The sequence below is a fragment of the Saimiri boliviensis genome, chromosome 1 (assembly GCF_048565385.1).
Source record: "Saimiri boliviensis isolate mSaiBol1 chromosome 1, mSaiBol1.pri, whole genome shotgun sequence".
Taxonomy (NCBI): domain Eukaryota; kingdom Metazoa; phylum Chordata; class Mammalia; order Primates; family Cebidae; genus Saimiri; species Saimiri boliviensis.
Genome location: NC_133449.1, coordinates 227,453,344 through 227,470,636, shown reverse-complemented (window position 1 = coordinate 227,470,636; position 17,293 = coordinate 227,453,344). Strand labels below are relative to the sequence as shown.

At 34.2% G+C, this 17,293-nt stretch overlaps 1 protein-coding gene across 5 annotated transcripts in view; it reads right to left on the bottom strand.

Annotated features, from left to right (window-relative positions):
* Positions 1-17,293, bottom strand: part of SSBP2 (single stranded DNA binding protein 2) — a 342,830-nt gene that overhangs the window by 322,551 nt on the left and 2,986 nt on the right. Inside the window, exon 1 of one of the 5 annotated variants that reach the window (XM_074384233.1) lies at positions 391-11,087. The exons of the other annotated variants lie outside the window; for them this stretch is intronic. The gene's annotated coding sequence lies outside the window, so the exon portion shown is untranslated. Of the gene's footprint in view, positions 1-390; positions 11,088-17,293 lie in introns of those variants that run through there. 5 annotated transcript variants of the gene reach the window in all.

The window sequence follows — 17,293 nt, the reverse complement described above, 5'->3', positions numbered from 1 at the left end:
CTTTATACCCATTAAACGACAAACGTTCAATGAAATCAAGTGGGTTCCAATATGAAATGGGTGGCCTTAAGTTTCTAACTGCTTTTGCCTCAGATTCTTTGTTCATAAAATAGAGTACAGTATCTATCTCATTGGGATAGCATGACGATGAAATTATTAGCAGAACATCATTATGTTCCTTGGGTCATTCAAATATGTTAATAGTTTACTAAGAAATTATCTATCGGCCCTTTATCTTTTTTAGAAGACTACAGATACAAGAAATAATAATGACTAATATTTTCATGGGGCAGAATTATTGCTCTCATAAAGCAATCACAAAACAATCCATGTGACTGCCAAGCCAAATGAATCTTTGGCACTATCCTATGGAAAAGTATCTTTACTTACGCCAAGTAAGAGAAAAGATTTCCTGGCTGCCTTAATAAGCTTCAGGCAAAAATGTTTATCTACTTCAAGTGTTCCAGTAGCCATTCCAGTAAAGAACCCTAAAAAATACAAAGTCAATTACCTTAACCAAATGAAGTTCAATTAATAAGATTTTCTTCAATTTCCAGGTTTCAACACATCTATAGAAGAGATTATCATCTAAGTTAAAAGACATTCTTTCCTTTCTCTTAAGAACAATAAATCAGTTATTTGTAGATTACTTGAGAAGGATCACACCCAAAATTTTGCTTCTCTCCTCTGTTGCTTATGTAAGATATGATGGCGATAAGATAAACACCAAGCAGAACTGCCTTTTATTATACAGTGCTATAATAAATTATAATAATATAATTGCTATAACATTAAATAAAGAAATGAAAATTTTATCTTCATTTCAATTATGTCAGGAAAAGAAACACTTCTGCTGCTTCATCACTGCAGTGCATTGAGGCACTGGATTTCAAAGCCTTAAAATGGGCTTCAGAAGATGGTCTTTGATTTGCTGTCTTATACCAAATCAAGGTTACCTCTAATACGATCCACCTACATGAATTAGAAGGTCTTAATAGTAATCCTTAAAATGCTACATTAAAAGTAGGAAAACATAATCGAAACCATAATGTACATTTATTTCAGAAACTAAAATATGCAAAAATTAATAGCATATGATGTTAAACCATCTGGTTCTTCAAGTTTAAAAAATCATTTCTCAGTTTCTAAATATGGAAACTATAATTCTCTTTTTTCAAAATGAAGTGGTACTCCATGATCCATAATGTAAATAAATACTTCAGTATAAACATATACTAAAAATTAGTAGTCTTTATGGAACAGAATAACAATAATTTACAGGCTGGAATCCAACACATGCGATAAATAGTAACATCAATGCACTCTGTAAATTTACTGTCCACATCTTTTAACAATGTTTTAAATAAAATGATTTTGCGTTTATACATTCAGCTTTCTATCAAAACTCTACCAAGAATAAATGAAATCTCTCACAAACTTAATTTTTTTACCTAAATTCTAAATCATAATCTGCAAGGAGAAATGACAGTTTGCTTGTTTTTCCTATTTTGTTGCTTTTTATAAGAACTTCCTTTTTTCACAGGTACAATAAATTACATATGCAAATAAATAAAAGCAAAACAGGCAATCTGAATGCTGCTTTTACATGTGGTACAATGCTTTGCAGCCTGGTTACTTTGGGTGGGTCATACAGAAGAAATCGTGACTACAGGTTAAAATGACTTCTGTGCAAGTGCACCTATCACAAAAGTAAAGTATCTTATGCCCTTTCTAGTAAACATACTACCACCACCACTCCGTCTAGCCCCTCACCCTCTGCTCAGCTATTTTGGAAGTCTTGTGCACTGCTGGATAAGTGATCTCTTGTCATTTTAGACAATTAGAAAACAGTACATTTTTTTTTTTAAATCAATTTCTGCCTTTTAAAAAGTTGAACAAATAAGTTTCTCATTATTGGAAGGAAAGAGGTCTTAGAAAGTAATTCAAAGTTCTAAAAGCCTCCAATTTGGGTAACTTCAAAAGATTCAAAGTTCTAAAATATTTCAATAAACGTGTTTGTTAAATATTGTAGCCTTCCTAGGGAAAATAAATAGGCCCGGAATCCTCCAATAGATAAAAATCTTATTAAGGTCATTTTAGTGTCAATTGGCAAAGCGACTGACAGAAGAAAAAAAAATGGGCCAGGCGCAGTGGCTCACGACTGTAATCTCAACACTTTGGGAGGCTGAGGCGGGCAGATCACAAGGTCAGGAGTTCAAGACCAGCATGACCAACATGGCAAAACCCCGTGTCTACTAAAAAATACAAAAATTTGCTGGGTATGGTGGCACGCACCTGTAATCCCAGCTACTGAGGAGGCTGAGGCAGGAGAATCGCTTGAACTCAGGAGGCGGAGGTTGCAGTGAGCCAAGATCTCGCCACTGAACTCCAGCCTGGGCAACAGAGCAAAACTCCGTTTCAAAAAAAAGAAAAGGAAAAAACATGGAGGCTCCAACAATCTCAGATTCTCAGGATTCCACTGAATGAAAAATACACCTCGGAAATCAGTTATATTTACTAATATAAGAGAAGAGAACTAATCACACAGTAATAAACAAACATAGAGGGAAAATAGAGATATTTATCTCTCTCGTAACTTTCCAACAACAGAAAAATGATTGTCTTAGTCATCGTAAATTATGGTTATAGGGATTCCCATCAATATATCAACAGCTAGAAAAGAAAAAGGTCAGAAACCCCTATTACAGCCACATAGGTGGAAACTCATTGGTCTTAAAACAAATAGTCTCACTAGGAAGCTATATATTTTAAAAATATGAATTTATTATAATCTATCCAGATTAGATTACTTAAAATCAAACAGCCCCAGGAATTGTCTTTAATCCTCCAACTTTGCTGATAAATCACATCTGTTATAAAATCTAAAAGATTATTCATCCTATATTTTATTCCTTTTTCCTTTCTCTATAATTCCCCTCATCTGACCAAATGCCACAATTAGACAGTACTGTAATTCTTTCTCAGTACAGTGACTGTAGCAATATAACTTAGGAAATTGAAAGCTTCCCATAAGCCTCAGCTACAGTGGCCATTTTTGTCTGAATAGGGCCCTGGATACTAACTAGCACTTATTTCAAATAGTTAAATGTCCAAGCATTTAAAAAGATATGAAACTATTCTCTTGTCAAGGGAAAAGAAGTCCATAAATTTTCAAAGTATCATCAGCCTTGCAATTATCTGAAAAAAATCAAAGGTAACTACAGAAACAATCAGAAATGTGCAAGTTGTACCACAAATACCTACTTATTTAAAGTAAAAAGACAAAAGAATGACATTTTCTGATTAGACTCAAGAGTCAAGACCCTTTGTTTTATTTGGGTTAAAGCTACTTAATCGAATAGGTAGATACGGAAAAGTGTCATCAACCTATACCTGTTTTCTTTGCCTTTTATGGTTCCTTAAATACACAGATTAAAAACACCATTGTTTAATTTGTTGCATTATTTCCATACTAACAAAAAGAAAACATGCATACTAAGAAAAAAATGTGTTAAGTAAAAAACATGACAAAGTATCTCTAAGTAATCTTTAATACCATAAAGGGCTGGCAAAACTAAACTATTTTTCACTTTGGTTTTAGTTTGCAGTTTGACACAAGTATCTCTTTCTCGGGTATATTCTAAATGACAGCAGGCCACTCTAACACATACACAATTCTTAAACATTTCAAAGCTCCTAGACTTGTCAGAAGACAAGCAAAACAGACAAGAAGTATATCCATAACATAAACAAATCCCAGGACACACCATATAGATAATCAACCAGCAAAGGAAAATGGCAGCCAGTGCTATCATTGCCTCTCATATAAATAACTAATTTACAACTGATACCAAGATCATTGCCCTTATTTGAAGATTTTTCAAATAATGTCACTTTATTCCACTTCCCAAGAGAAAAATCAATTTGGTCTGCATATGCTCCTCATTGCCGATTTTAAATGAATGTAAGCATGCTAAATTAATGATCAAAGCACTTAAAAATTTTGCTTAGAACACAATGGTTGTAAACTTTAGTTAATTCTTCTCATGCTGGATGTTGTACATTATTTTAAAAATAAAACCTAATTTATTGTATCTTTGATAACTACAACAAAAATAAATAGTCCCAAATACTATCAGTTGTATTTCAAAGCTCTGATAAGTCAATCATGAGATTTACGTAAAAGTCAAATATACTATTAGTAATATGTTACATAGGACTTTTTTCTTATAACTTAAATTTTGAATACAGTCATCCTGCCATACTGACAAGGGATTTGTTCCAGAACCACCCCAACCCACTGAAGATACCAAAATCGATAGATGGTCAAGTACTTTACATAAAATGGTGTGGCATTTGCATATAACCTGTGTACATCCTTTCCTATACTTTAAATCATCTCTAGATTACTTATAACACCTAATACAGTATAAATGCTATGTAAATAGTTCTTATACTGTATTGTTTAGAGACTGACAATAAAAAAAAGTCTTCACTGATCAGTGAATATGCAACCATCCATTTTTGATTTTCCAATATTTTTGATCCACTGTTGGTTGAATCCACAGACGTAGAGCCCACAAATTGAAAGGACTGATTGAATATTTTTAAATAAGATAATTTGAATAATAAATTCATGTTTTTACAAATAATTCACAACATTTTATAAATTTCCCTATTGACAGAGCAAAATATTATAAATTTTATCATAAAATATTAGATAAAATAGAACATCAATAATAAACCATACTTTATATCATTTCTATATTTGCATTTTGCTTTCCTCTGAGATTAAGCTTATACTCTCAAAAATGACAAAAAGTATTTATCAATCTGTGTTTTGTTACACCTGGGAAAAATGAGTTTTGTTTTTTTTTTTAACATTTCAGATTACTTGTTTCCTGTTCTCAGGTTGATAGAAAATAAACTCTGATCAAGTCGCTTCCAAATCTTAGAGTAAGCCCCACCGGCCTCAGGATGAATTCAGAATTCTTAGGCTGGCTTTCAAGAACTAGCCATTGCTTATCTCTGTAGCCTCTACCACTTTTCCAAAAACACCCTACTACCCTGAAACACACACACCACAGCACTACTGAATTGTTTCTAGAAACTATCACAATCTGTCACTTCTGGACCTGTTCCAAGCACAAAATTGGCCCTATGCCAAAAGGCCTGTTTACTTCTCTGGTAGGGTTTACCTGGCCCACTGCCTTATACAGTACCTGGCATAGAGCAGAATGCTGAAAAAAGCAGTTAACAAATAAATGAATAATAAATGAATTTAAACTTTTTTTAATATTGTTTTTGAGGAAGGTATTCATTGGAACTTAGAAACTGATACATGCTCACAAATACTATCTTTTGTTGCCTTTTCTCCTGTTATTTAAAAGGGTACTTTTTGGTTAAGTGGCTTTGCTGTTTCTCTTATTAAATATCAAAATTTTTATATGCATGCATGGATATAAAAGTTTGGAAGGTTATATGGTTATTTTTATTTTCTTCATTTTTTGCTTACCTGTATATTTATTTTTTCTTCTTGGAATATTTGTTACTCGAATAGCAAAAAGCATTTTAAAGAGTACTAGGAAGCTAATCAAATTAACTCAATTTGTGCTCTGCAAATAGAGGTCTTATTCAGGTACTCTCATTTATCCCCTCTACCCATTTAAAAAGCAGAAAGGAAATTTAGAGATACAATTCTAAAGAAAAGTTAGAATTGGCTAACCAACAGAAAGTTAAAAAATAATTTTCCATCCAACTTTTGCTTTACCGGCTAATGGCCTGATTGGTAGCCAGGGTGGGCAGCTATTAGTTTGCTTTTCTTCATTGCACCACAGTTACTTTCTAGTCATCACTTCAAAACGATCCCTTTAATTCTAATCTCCTGCAATTCAAAAAGTTTTTAAAAAGCAGTTGACAAAAGCTAGCAAGTGTAATCCATCCCAAAAATCATTCTTTTCTTAAATTCATACACTTACAGTCACTTTCAACACCCATCTACTAAAGCTAAAAAACACTTTATCTATTGGCTTTCCTTTCCATGTCCCCTGTAGCATCCCATTATTGTCATCCTTTAATGGTAATAATAATTTATTAAGTGGATCAAAACTTTTAGGAGTTGACAAAACCTCTTTACAACACCATAAAACCAAATAGTATTCCCTCAACTACTGCCACCCATGCAAAATTATTCAAGTTAAAAAAAAAAAAAAATGTATGTCCCCTACCAATTAAGTCTTCTCTCTATGCCTTCTTTCTCCAGTGAAGGCTGTCCATATCTGATGTCTCTACCACTTCATCTTATCTAAATTTCCCAAAACACTGCATGGTAACTTGAGTTTACGCCACTGAAACTGTCCTCCCTAAGGTCACAGATTGTTTCTTAACTTAAAAATTCAGCCCTGTTTAACCATCTTGTTCATTCTACAAATCTTGCATTGTAACTCATCCTTCCATTCTCAAAACTCCCTTTCTTGACTTCTGTTGATGCCAGTCCTTCATGAGTTTCTCTCACATCTCTCTGTTCTTTTCAATCTCAATTTCAAACTCTTATTCCACCTATATCTTAAATATTCCCCAAAGTTCTGGTTTCCTCACACTTTCTCCCTGCGCATTCCCATGAGGAATGGCTTTAACCCCATTTCATGCCTTCGAATGATGTAAGATGCAAAAACAAATGAGCCATACATAAGTAGCAAAAACAAGAAAAGCTCATCTATGCTGCTAAAAATCAAGCAATGTGGGTAGCACATATGAAGTTTCCAGAGTGCTGGTAATGTTCTTTTTCTTGATGTGGGTACTTGGTTACACTGGTGTGTTCAGTTTGTGAAAATTCATCAAATTACACATTTAGGATATATGCATTTTTCTGTATGAATGTCAGATTTCAACAAAGTTACTTTTGTAAAGAGAGAAATAATAAACTAAACCTTGAGTTCAGATTCCAGCTCTAACGTGTGCTTCGGCTAAATTACTTATCCTATTAAAGCCTTAATTTCTTTATCAGTAAAATGGATATAATACCCACTTCACAGCACTGTACAAAATATGATTTATAAGATGCCTACCATGATGCTTCAAACACAAATACTTTATGCTTATAAATATTCTTTCTCTGTCCCTATCCTTTCCCAATTCTGTATCTCCAGCTTAGACTTCTTCCATGAATTCAAAATCTACATACCCAATTTCCTCCCAAACTGCTCCATCTCTAGGTCTTACTGGCATCTCAAACTAAACTCATCATCTTCCTCCTTACACCTTTAAAATTACCTGTTCCTCCTCCTATATCTCAAAGTCTGTGACTAAAACTTCTACCAACAATTGCACCTGTCTTTAAAAATCCTAATTTTCACATTTAGACCGCCAGGTCTAACCTATTCTACATCCTGAAATGTACACTGCATTGGTATAGAAAAACAATGTGTCATTGTTTAAGCATTTGTATTGTTACAGCAATAGCTTCCTAATGGATCTATCTCCCCATTTACTCCATGCTCTGTATGTTTTCTAAAATAATTCTTCTAAAATGCATCTGAGATGGTGTAACTTTTCTGTTTAAAACTGCTTATCTCAAGCAGGGCACAACGACTCACATCTGTAATCCCAGCACTTTAAGAGGCCGAGGCGGATCACTTGAGATCAGGAGTTTGAGACCAGCCTGGCCAACATGGTAAAACCCCGACTCTACTAAAAATACAAATGTTAGCTGGGTGTGGTGTCGCAGGCCAGTGGTCCCAGCTACTTGGGAGGCTGAGGCAGGACAACAGCTTGAACCCAGGAGGTGGAGGTTTCAGTGAGCCAAGATTGCGCCACTGCACTCCAGCCTGGGCAACTGAGTGAGACTCCGTCTCAAATTAAAAAAAAAAAAAAAAAAATTTTAAGTTGCTTATCTCTTAGGTCAAGTCGTCATTTAAGGCTGTTCCTGAAATTGTTCCTATTTAATTTGCCAGATTTATCCCCTACCATTTGTTTATTCTAGCCAGAGAGAAAAGCACGTACAACATCATAAAGGCATTAAAAGGTATAATATATTTGTTGATATGCAGTAAACAAATATATCACACCTTTTAATACCTCTATGTTGTTGTACCTGCTTCTCTCTCCGGCTAGAATACTCTTTACTTGTCCCATCTTCCAAGTTGACTAATGCTAGCCTTTCAATAAACATCCTCTTAAAAATATTTCCTGATACTCTCACAGCCCTAGCCTAGATTCAATGCCTTTTTTCAGAAATCCCATAGCACCTTCTCCATACCCATTATAGTGCTTGCTACCCAGTGTGGTAACAGCTGAAAGTGAGGCCCCTCTGAATGGGGAGTTACTGATGGGCAAAGATTGCCAGGTTATTAAGATCTGACTCAGGAAGGCTCAACAGAGGCTAACAAATAACAGACGGTTAATATTTTTTAAATAACAGAGTGGGGAGATAGCAGAATAAGTATGATTCCCATCTCATAAAATATATATATAGATTTACACTATAAAACAATTAACACGTTTTAAAAACATTTTAAATGCTCTTTTGGCAAAATCCAGGTTTTTAAGCAGCTCTATTTTCTTAGGCTATTCTATACAATTATTATTCTGTACAATTCCATATGATTCTATACAATTAACCCTTTAAGCCATTCTGCTATTCTGCTAGGGACCTAATACAAACATAAAAACATTTTGTCAACTAGCAGCATTTTGGCCAGTACTTGCTATATTATTTTGTCAATGATTACTCTTGTCGATTATACTCCTATCTTACAGAAAAGCATCAACAACCTTTAATATTTCAGTAAAAACTTGCCTATACCCTAATCTTTGTGGCCCTGAATTCATAACTGCAATTCACTTATATAATTGACTCATCACAACTGAATTCAAAATTAATTAGTAAATCATTCCCAAGATGAACTCCTACCTGGAAACTACTACCCAGATACACACATACAAATATATGTGTACATGTATGTGTAATATATCTGATAGCAAGAAATGTCACTGAAGTTTATCCATTACAATATTTCTAAGTGAAGGAATAACAGTAACAGTCACTAAGTTTAATCCAGGGTGAAAAAAATATTTTACTGAAACACCTTAATAGCTTCCCAATATAGCTACTGCTTAAATATACTGATAATATATAATCATCACATAATTTTAATCTAATTATAAATGACAAATAGTACATAATGATGTGAAAAAATAAAACAAAGAAATTATTTCTATTTTTTCTAATAGAATTACAGAAATGACTAGGTAATAGAACCAATATGATTCACTACTGCTCAGATGCCCTTGTCCAAAAACAAAATAAAAAAGCCCAACAGCCCATATGCTGCTTGGAAGAGACAACAAAAAAGACTCATAATTACAGGGTAGTTTTTTCCTAGATATCACATATTTCTGACTCCAAAGTTTACCAAGTAAAGTCACTTATAGCAGATTACTTTGCCTCTAGTTACAGAACAAGAGCACTAGCTGAAATTATAACCTGAGTTCCTAATTGGCATGTTCCTCTCTGATGAGCATCTACATCCATGTTTTTAAATCTCAGCCACCAGCTAAAGATCTTGTAGCTATCTCTGAGGCAATTTTGGTACCTATAATTCTATCCACCTTTTTAAAAGCAGGTATAAAATGCTTTTAATCTTTCCTTAACTTCTTATCCTCTACTACCTCCCACCGCAACTAAAAATGGTGGATATGGACATTCCCTTCCCATTTTCACGCCACCTCCCATAACTTCCATTACAATTTTTCCTCCATGTTAAGCGATGAAACACACTGAGTCAAAATAGTTAAAATGGGCAGTGCAGAAGAAACCTGAGTTTCAATCCAGACTATAGAATTTACTCTGTGACCCAGGACAAAACATAAAACCTCTGAGACTCAGTTTCCCCATATGTAAAATGGGGATTACATCTACTTTATTATGTTGCTGTAGGGATTAAGCTATCAAAAGTAGCAAGCCACAAAAAGACAAACACTATATGATCCTAGTTATATGAGATACCTCAAATAGTCAAATTATTGGACACAGAAACTAGAATGGTAGTTGTCAAGGGTAGAGAGAAGGCAGGAGTAGAGAGTGATTGTTTAATGGGTACAGACTTTCAGTCTGGAAAGATGAAAAAGTTCTAGAGATGGAGAATGGCGATGGCTGTACCATATTGAGAATGTACTTAATGCCACAGAACTGTACACCTAAAAATTGTTAAAATGGTAAAAAAGAAAAAAGAATATTCTCTCAATAAGTCATATTTAAAGACTTTTCCTCCCTTGTTAGAGAGAGATATAAAAGGAAAAACACCTTACCTTTCCCTACCCTTAACCCAACACTCTAAATTGAAGCTAAATGGCAAAGGAATAGAGAAGAGTTCACTGATAAAAATTAGTCTGTCTTCACAAATTAAAAACCCAAAACTATCCTAAGTCCTGTACCTATCCACTTACAGACCAAAAGCATAAAGATTTCAAACAAAAATCAGCTTTTACTCATGATGTGACAATTTTGGAGTTAAGCAATTTTACAGATTGTGTTTAACACACTGCAACAATATTTTTCATTTAATGAAGTACCAACATAAACTTTTAACTGTCATCTAATCTATGATCCTCTGTTGAATCAAATCTACACTTAAACCTTCTTAAATATATATGAACCTCTCATCATAAAAGAGGCAGCTGTAGCATAATGAAAGGAACACTGACCTTGGAACTAAAAAATTGTAAATATGGCTCAGGTCTGCCACATATTAGCTGTATTAGCCTAGCTGCATAAGTCAGTTTCCATTTATAAATCTTACTAGTCAATGGAGATAGCACCTCATATGATTATAGTGTGACTTACGTAAAACAAAGTACTATACAATAAAATATCTTAAAAACTATAAAGTACAATTTCATTTATATTATTAAATTTAACACAAAGAAAATGGAAACATTCTGTTAAAAATTCACATTAAAAATATACACAGATAGCGCCGGGCGCGGTGGCTCAAGCCTGTAATCCCAGCACTTTGGGAGGCCGAGGCGGGTGGATCACGAGGTCGAGAGATCGAGACCATCCTGGTCAACATGGTGAAACCCCGTCTCTACTAAAAATACAAAAATTAGCTGGGCATGGTGGCGCGTGCCTGTAATCCCAGCTACTCAGGAGGCTGAGGCAGGAGAATTGCTTGAACCCAGGGGGCGGAGGTTGCGGTGAGCCGAGATCGTGCCATTGCACTCCAGCCTGGGTAACAAGAGCGAAACCCCGTCTCAAAAAAAAAAAAAAAAAAAAAAAAAAAAAAAAAAAATACACAGATTTCATCATAATATAATCTCCCATAGTCCTGAAATTCACAGAAAGAATACTGAATGCCCATATTACAGAAAAATATTTTTTAGAAATTACATTAATTCTTATACCAAATACTAGGAGTACTGGGGAGAAAATGAGTTAGATACGGTGATAGACTATTGTGAAATATGTCCAATTTATTACATCCTTAACTCATTTATTCCACAAATACATAATCAAAAACCAACCACTGTGCTAAGCAGTGGGAATATGATGGTAAAGAAGACACCATGGTCCTTACTCTCAGGAAACTTCCAATCTAACTAGAAGATGAGGCATTAAACATCACACGAATGGCCGAATGGCCGGCACAGTGGCTCACGCCTATAATCCTAACACTTTGGGAGGCCAAGGCAGGTGGATCACCTGAGGTCAGGAGTTCAAGGCCAGCCTGGCCAACATGGTGAAACCCCCTCTCCACCCTTCTCTATTAAAAATACAAAAATTAGCTGAGTGTGGTGGCACATGCCTGTAATTCCAGCTACCAGGGAGGCTGAGGTAGGAGAATTGCTTGAACCCCAGAGCAGGGGAGGGGTATGGAAGGATGGGGGTTGCAGTAAACCAAGATTGCACCACTTCACTCCAGCCTGGACAAAAGAGTGAAACTCTGTCTCAAAAAAAAAAAAAAATTACCCAATTCATTATTTATAATAAACATGGAAAAAAAAGTCTGCTACGAGAGTATACAATCTAATCTAGAAGGTTTAGGAGAAATCATGCCAACTGTACCAACCTCTGTTAACCCAATAGGCCTTAAGTGTTCAATAAATCTTAGTTATTTCTATCATCATCATTATAAAAGCCCCACTGTCCTTCAGAACAAGTTTATCCTTAGGATTTGAAAGATAAAAGACAACAACCCTATTATCTAGGAAGATCAGATAAACTGAAACCAACACCCAATTCCTCTGTTTTAAAAACAAAACCAGGGAAGCATAGCTTCTTCATCCCAATTTCCACTCATATTTAACATATCCTTGAGCAATTACATTGATGCTGAGAAGTTTCAATAGTAGTTTAGATATGTCTGAAATACTGTAACCTTTCTATAGCTGGTTCTTTCAATATTACTCAGTTCTCTGTTTAAATGTCCTCTTCTCCAAAAACCTTCCACTGACTACCCAATCTAACATAGCCTCCCAATCATTCTGACTACCCAATCTTATACAGCCTCCCAGTCATATACTACATCACACTATTTCATCACTTTTATAGTATATATGACTATTTGAAGTTGCCTAGTACATTTATTTACTTATTATATATTTTTCCTTCAAACTTGAAAGTCTCACGAAAGCAGAGACTCATTTTATTCTCCCTATATCCTAAAGATATATCTTCCTTGCTAAAGATCCCAAGTTTTGTTTACATAATTCAGGTAAGCCAATTATAGTAATCCCACTACATTTTGCAGAATTCATTTACAGGAAGAAATTTTATAGTTCTTTCTAACAAGGGATAAGATGTCTCCTAAGCAACTTCAATAAAAAGTTTTCCTCCCTGATTGATGAGACAGACACAAAGAAAGAAAAACTCTGTCCTTCTTCCTGCCTTTACACTTGAGTGTGTAAGGAAGTGATGCTGGGAACCTGAGGCAGCCATGTTATGTTCATGAGAGGAAGACTATGAGGATGGCGGAGAAGCCGATCCTGAACCTTGATGTTCTTGACACTGAATCAACTCTTAAACTACCACTTCTAGGCATCCTATTATGTAAGATTTCCTTTTAAAGCTGATCAATTAAGCTGTTTTCTGTCTCCTGTTTTGATACCTGAAGCCAAAAGCCTAATAAATTCAAGCCGATGTTTCTTCTATAATAGTAAGAGAAAACAGTACCTACAGCCTACTGGATGTGAGAGGATTAAACGAGATAATGCAGACAAGTACCAAACAAATAAGACACTCAAATGATAGCACTGCTGTTAATGTTACTATTAAGCAATAATCTTCTATGACAAAACTCCACAAACTCTTCATATACCATTTAGAATTATTATTTTACAGAAAATATTCACTTTAATCCCATTTAAAATGAGATTTTTAATAATTTGTTTAGGTTTCTTCCATTAATAAAGTAGCTCTTGTTTTTTTCTCAAATCTGAATAGAGGAAATAAAAGGAGAATCAGGCAAATATCAGATCACTAAAATAAATCATATTAATTTCAGGTAAGAGTCTTTTTCTGGCAACAATTCCTCTCCCAACTTACATGGACAGAACGACATATATTTCCATCTATTATTCTTGCCTTTACAAATATTTCATCACTATTTTAATGTGCTGTAGGTTTAAAACTAATTAAAAATTAAAGCTATATTCGTACTTAGAACCATACTCTTTAACACCTACAGTTACAAAAACAAATCTTTAAAACTAGAAAAAAAATAATAAAGGGCTGTATTTTTTAGCCCTACAATTTTTTTCTGTGCTTAACTACCTGTTTGACATTATAGTCATGAAGCAAAATTAACAGAGAAGATCAAAAATAGGAGATTGCCAGGTCATTGGTTTATGCTCACTCTAGCTGAACTGTGATATAAAATGTTACAATGGCTCATTGTTGTCTGAAAACCGTTTAGGGTCATACATGAAATGTAATTAACATTTTTAAAGGAAAAGATGAGAGTAGCTTTGTCATTTCTAAAGAAGTGACACCGACTGAAGTTTGTCTTTAAAAAATAAACAAAAAAATAATAATTATTCCATTGCATTAAGACTGACCAGGCTTATTTGAGTCCAGATAATTTTTGGTCCTATAATTATTAGAAAAACATTAATAGTTCCACTTTTCAAAAGTTCTTAACTATTAACCTGCATAACCAAAGTTACCATTTACCAAATATGACCAACCAGAAATGTTAACGTTATCTAGAAAAACTCTATATTCTTCCCTGGGTGGTCCATATTTCCACCTGTTTTTTAATGTCCTCACACAAGGAATAAAATACAGTTTGTAGAGGGTAAGAAGAGACTCTGCTACTTCTCTAACTACTTGAAGCAGGCAGGACATTAATCTTGGTGGACCACCCTTCAGGTCACTTTTTATAGTATGTATAGGGTTTTAATCTCATAATCAAGTAACTGTCACAATCCTTGTTATGCTAGGTTATATACATATGTCAGCAACACTTGCATGAATACATGTTACATTTGTAAAGTACATACGAAGTTTGATAATGTTTAAAATCTGATTACTTATATATTCCAAACTCTTCAGACATTAACAAATACACCTTATTATATTGCTCCATTGCTATTTTAAGTCCACCCTTTCAAAAACAGTAAGTTCTTAATAAAACTAATATTTTTAGCATACGTTTACAGAGGCTCATATATGTCACTAGCATGCAAATATTTAATCTGTAATTCCCACACCAACGTCAAAGCAATAATGTACACATAATAACAGAGGATAACTTCATGTATTCCAAAATAACTGAATTCCTATTTTTAAGTTATATATTCCCAGTAGGTTCATGTCTTTCAAACTCAGTACTTCCATCCTAATCCTATATCTCAGGATTAATGCAATGGTTGTGATTTCTATGAAAGAAAGAAGATTCTAAATTTGAAATTTTTTTTTCCCAAATTGTACTTGTACTTCTACTTCTCAACGACTGAGGTGACATATTAATAAACTGCAACCTGGGAATTCAAGCCCCTGCCCCACAAAGTATGCTCTAATTTTGAAACAAAATAATTCTAGTAGTGATTAAAGACGAAAGGCATATTTTGTCTACTACTGCAGAACAACTAAAATGTAGTGATTCTGTCTGCATCCTAAGTTGGTTCTATATGGCAAACTGGCTCTGAACGTGTGAAACTAAAAACTTCCAACTTTTTCTTTCACAGCTCTGAAAAACAATAATAATATTACTGCTACTTCTAAATTAGTCACAATAAATCTCTGGATAAACCATACTAAAACTTAACTCTGAACATCTTACCCAGATTCCTTCTTTAGATATGTTCCTTAAAAACAGAGGGCTTTGATACTTCTAAAATAACAGAAAAAGATTAATCAAAAGCTAACAGGACATTTCAGGTGCAAGTTGTTTAGTATTTTGGAGGAACATCCTGGAGATTAAAAGGGGGAGGGGTAATTTGATATTTTATACAAAACTTCATTTCCAGGAAGATACTCCTTCATTAGTTTTGGAAATCCTGAATTGTGTGAATTGCTGTCAAATAAGTTTCTGAAGCGATCTCTATTACTTTTCTTGCCTTATTCTTTCAGAAAGGAAGAAAGGTTTGTCATTTTTCTTTGCAGAGGGTACATTAATGATCGGGGAATACTTGAATTACTTTAATGGTGGAAGGAGAGAACAAGGTGATGCTGGCAGATATTAATCCCTATAATCTCTCTGTTACATGAAGTGGTATTTACATGTTCATTAGACCATAACTACTTTGAAATAAGCATATGGTATTTGCTTCTTGGCATATTCAACTAAGATTGAAAATTTAAAAGCCAAAGTTACTTTTCAGAACTCAAGATTAGATACAGTTTGATTCACGTAGTTTCTGGCTAGTTTACTACATAAAAGTCAATGTATACTATGTGTATCTTTTAGGTCCAATTTTGTTTTCTAGCAGATTCATTTTTCTGTGCTATTACACAAAGGATCAAATTATTTAATAAAAAATTAATATCACTACTCATCTATTTGCAGGTGCCAGTTACTCTTTCTGCAGTAGTGTGGCATACTGTGTGGCTTTAAGTTCAGCAACATTTCATATAGGAATTGTTCCCAACTATTAACTTTGAAACAAGTAATCAAACAAAATTCCTCGGGAAAAATCTGAAAAAACAAGTTTTCTTCATTATGTTAAGCTTCCAACTTTCACTCCCAAAATTTCTGTGCCTTCTGCCTTCTGCCAAATGAAGGGTATAAGCATCATGGTGCATCAGTGGTTAAGACTGCATATTTGATCAAATCTTTAAAGTCTGTTACATCTGATTATGTAATGCTGTTCCCTAAATCTGTAGCATCCTACCCTAGTTCAGGAAGACAATATGGTGCACTGAAAAATGTATCTTTCGTCTTCAACCACAGGTTCTAAAGCCAGAGAAGTCTGTGTTAGAAACCCAGCTTTCCTATTTTCTGGCATTGTATCCATGGATGAGTTCTTTAGACATTTGGGGTCTTAGTTTTCTTATTTCTTTAATGGAGGAAAAAAAAGCACCTGTCATGTAGATTTGTTGGGAGAATTAGACAAAATATACATAAAACACTGAACATAGTGACTGGCACACAGGATGGCAAATAATAGTTATTTTCGATGTGTTGTTGTTTGAGGGTATTTCTGAAATACAACTAAGCTAGAGAACATGAAACTTAACTTACAAGTTTAAAGGTCACCGAAAAAAAGAATTTACATTAAAAAAAATCCTATGAGTCTAACATCTCCAATAACAATTTATCAATGCGTTCATATTAGAAAGCACCTTAACATCCAAGACACCGTAAAGAAGAAATTAGATTATCCCCTACCCTCAAGAAACTTACATTTTAGGAAACACTAGATATTAAATAGCCAATTACAGTTATTTAATCACAATTACAATCAGTGTTACAAAGAAAGTCTGCTAAAGGAAGAAATGACCTAACAAGATGAGAATTAAAATTTCTACATCCCACCTCCCTCCAAGGGTTTTCAATCAGTCCCTCTATAATTAAGACCTGATCTGCTTTTCTTAAAATGAGAAAGTAACTAATCTAACCCTGGTCATTTTTATGTTCAGAACTGTATACTGAAATCATAGAAACTGTGTAAAACCAAGAATTCACTTCAAATATTTCATATAGTGACCTCCTAAGGAAAGACAAAACAAAGATCTAATACAGGTAAGCACTTGTCAACTAAACACCATGAACTCGTGTTAGAAAACACATTTCTTGATAGACTATAAAACCAATGTGCTTATTTCCTATGCATGCCATTATTTATGACTCCT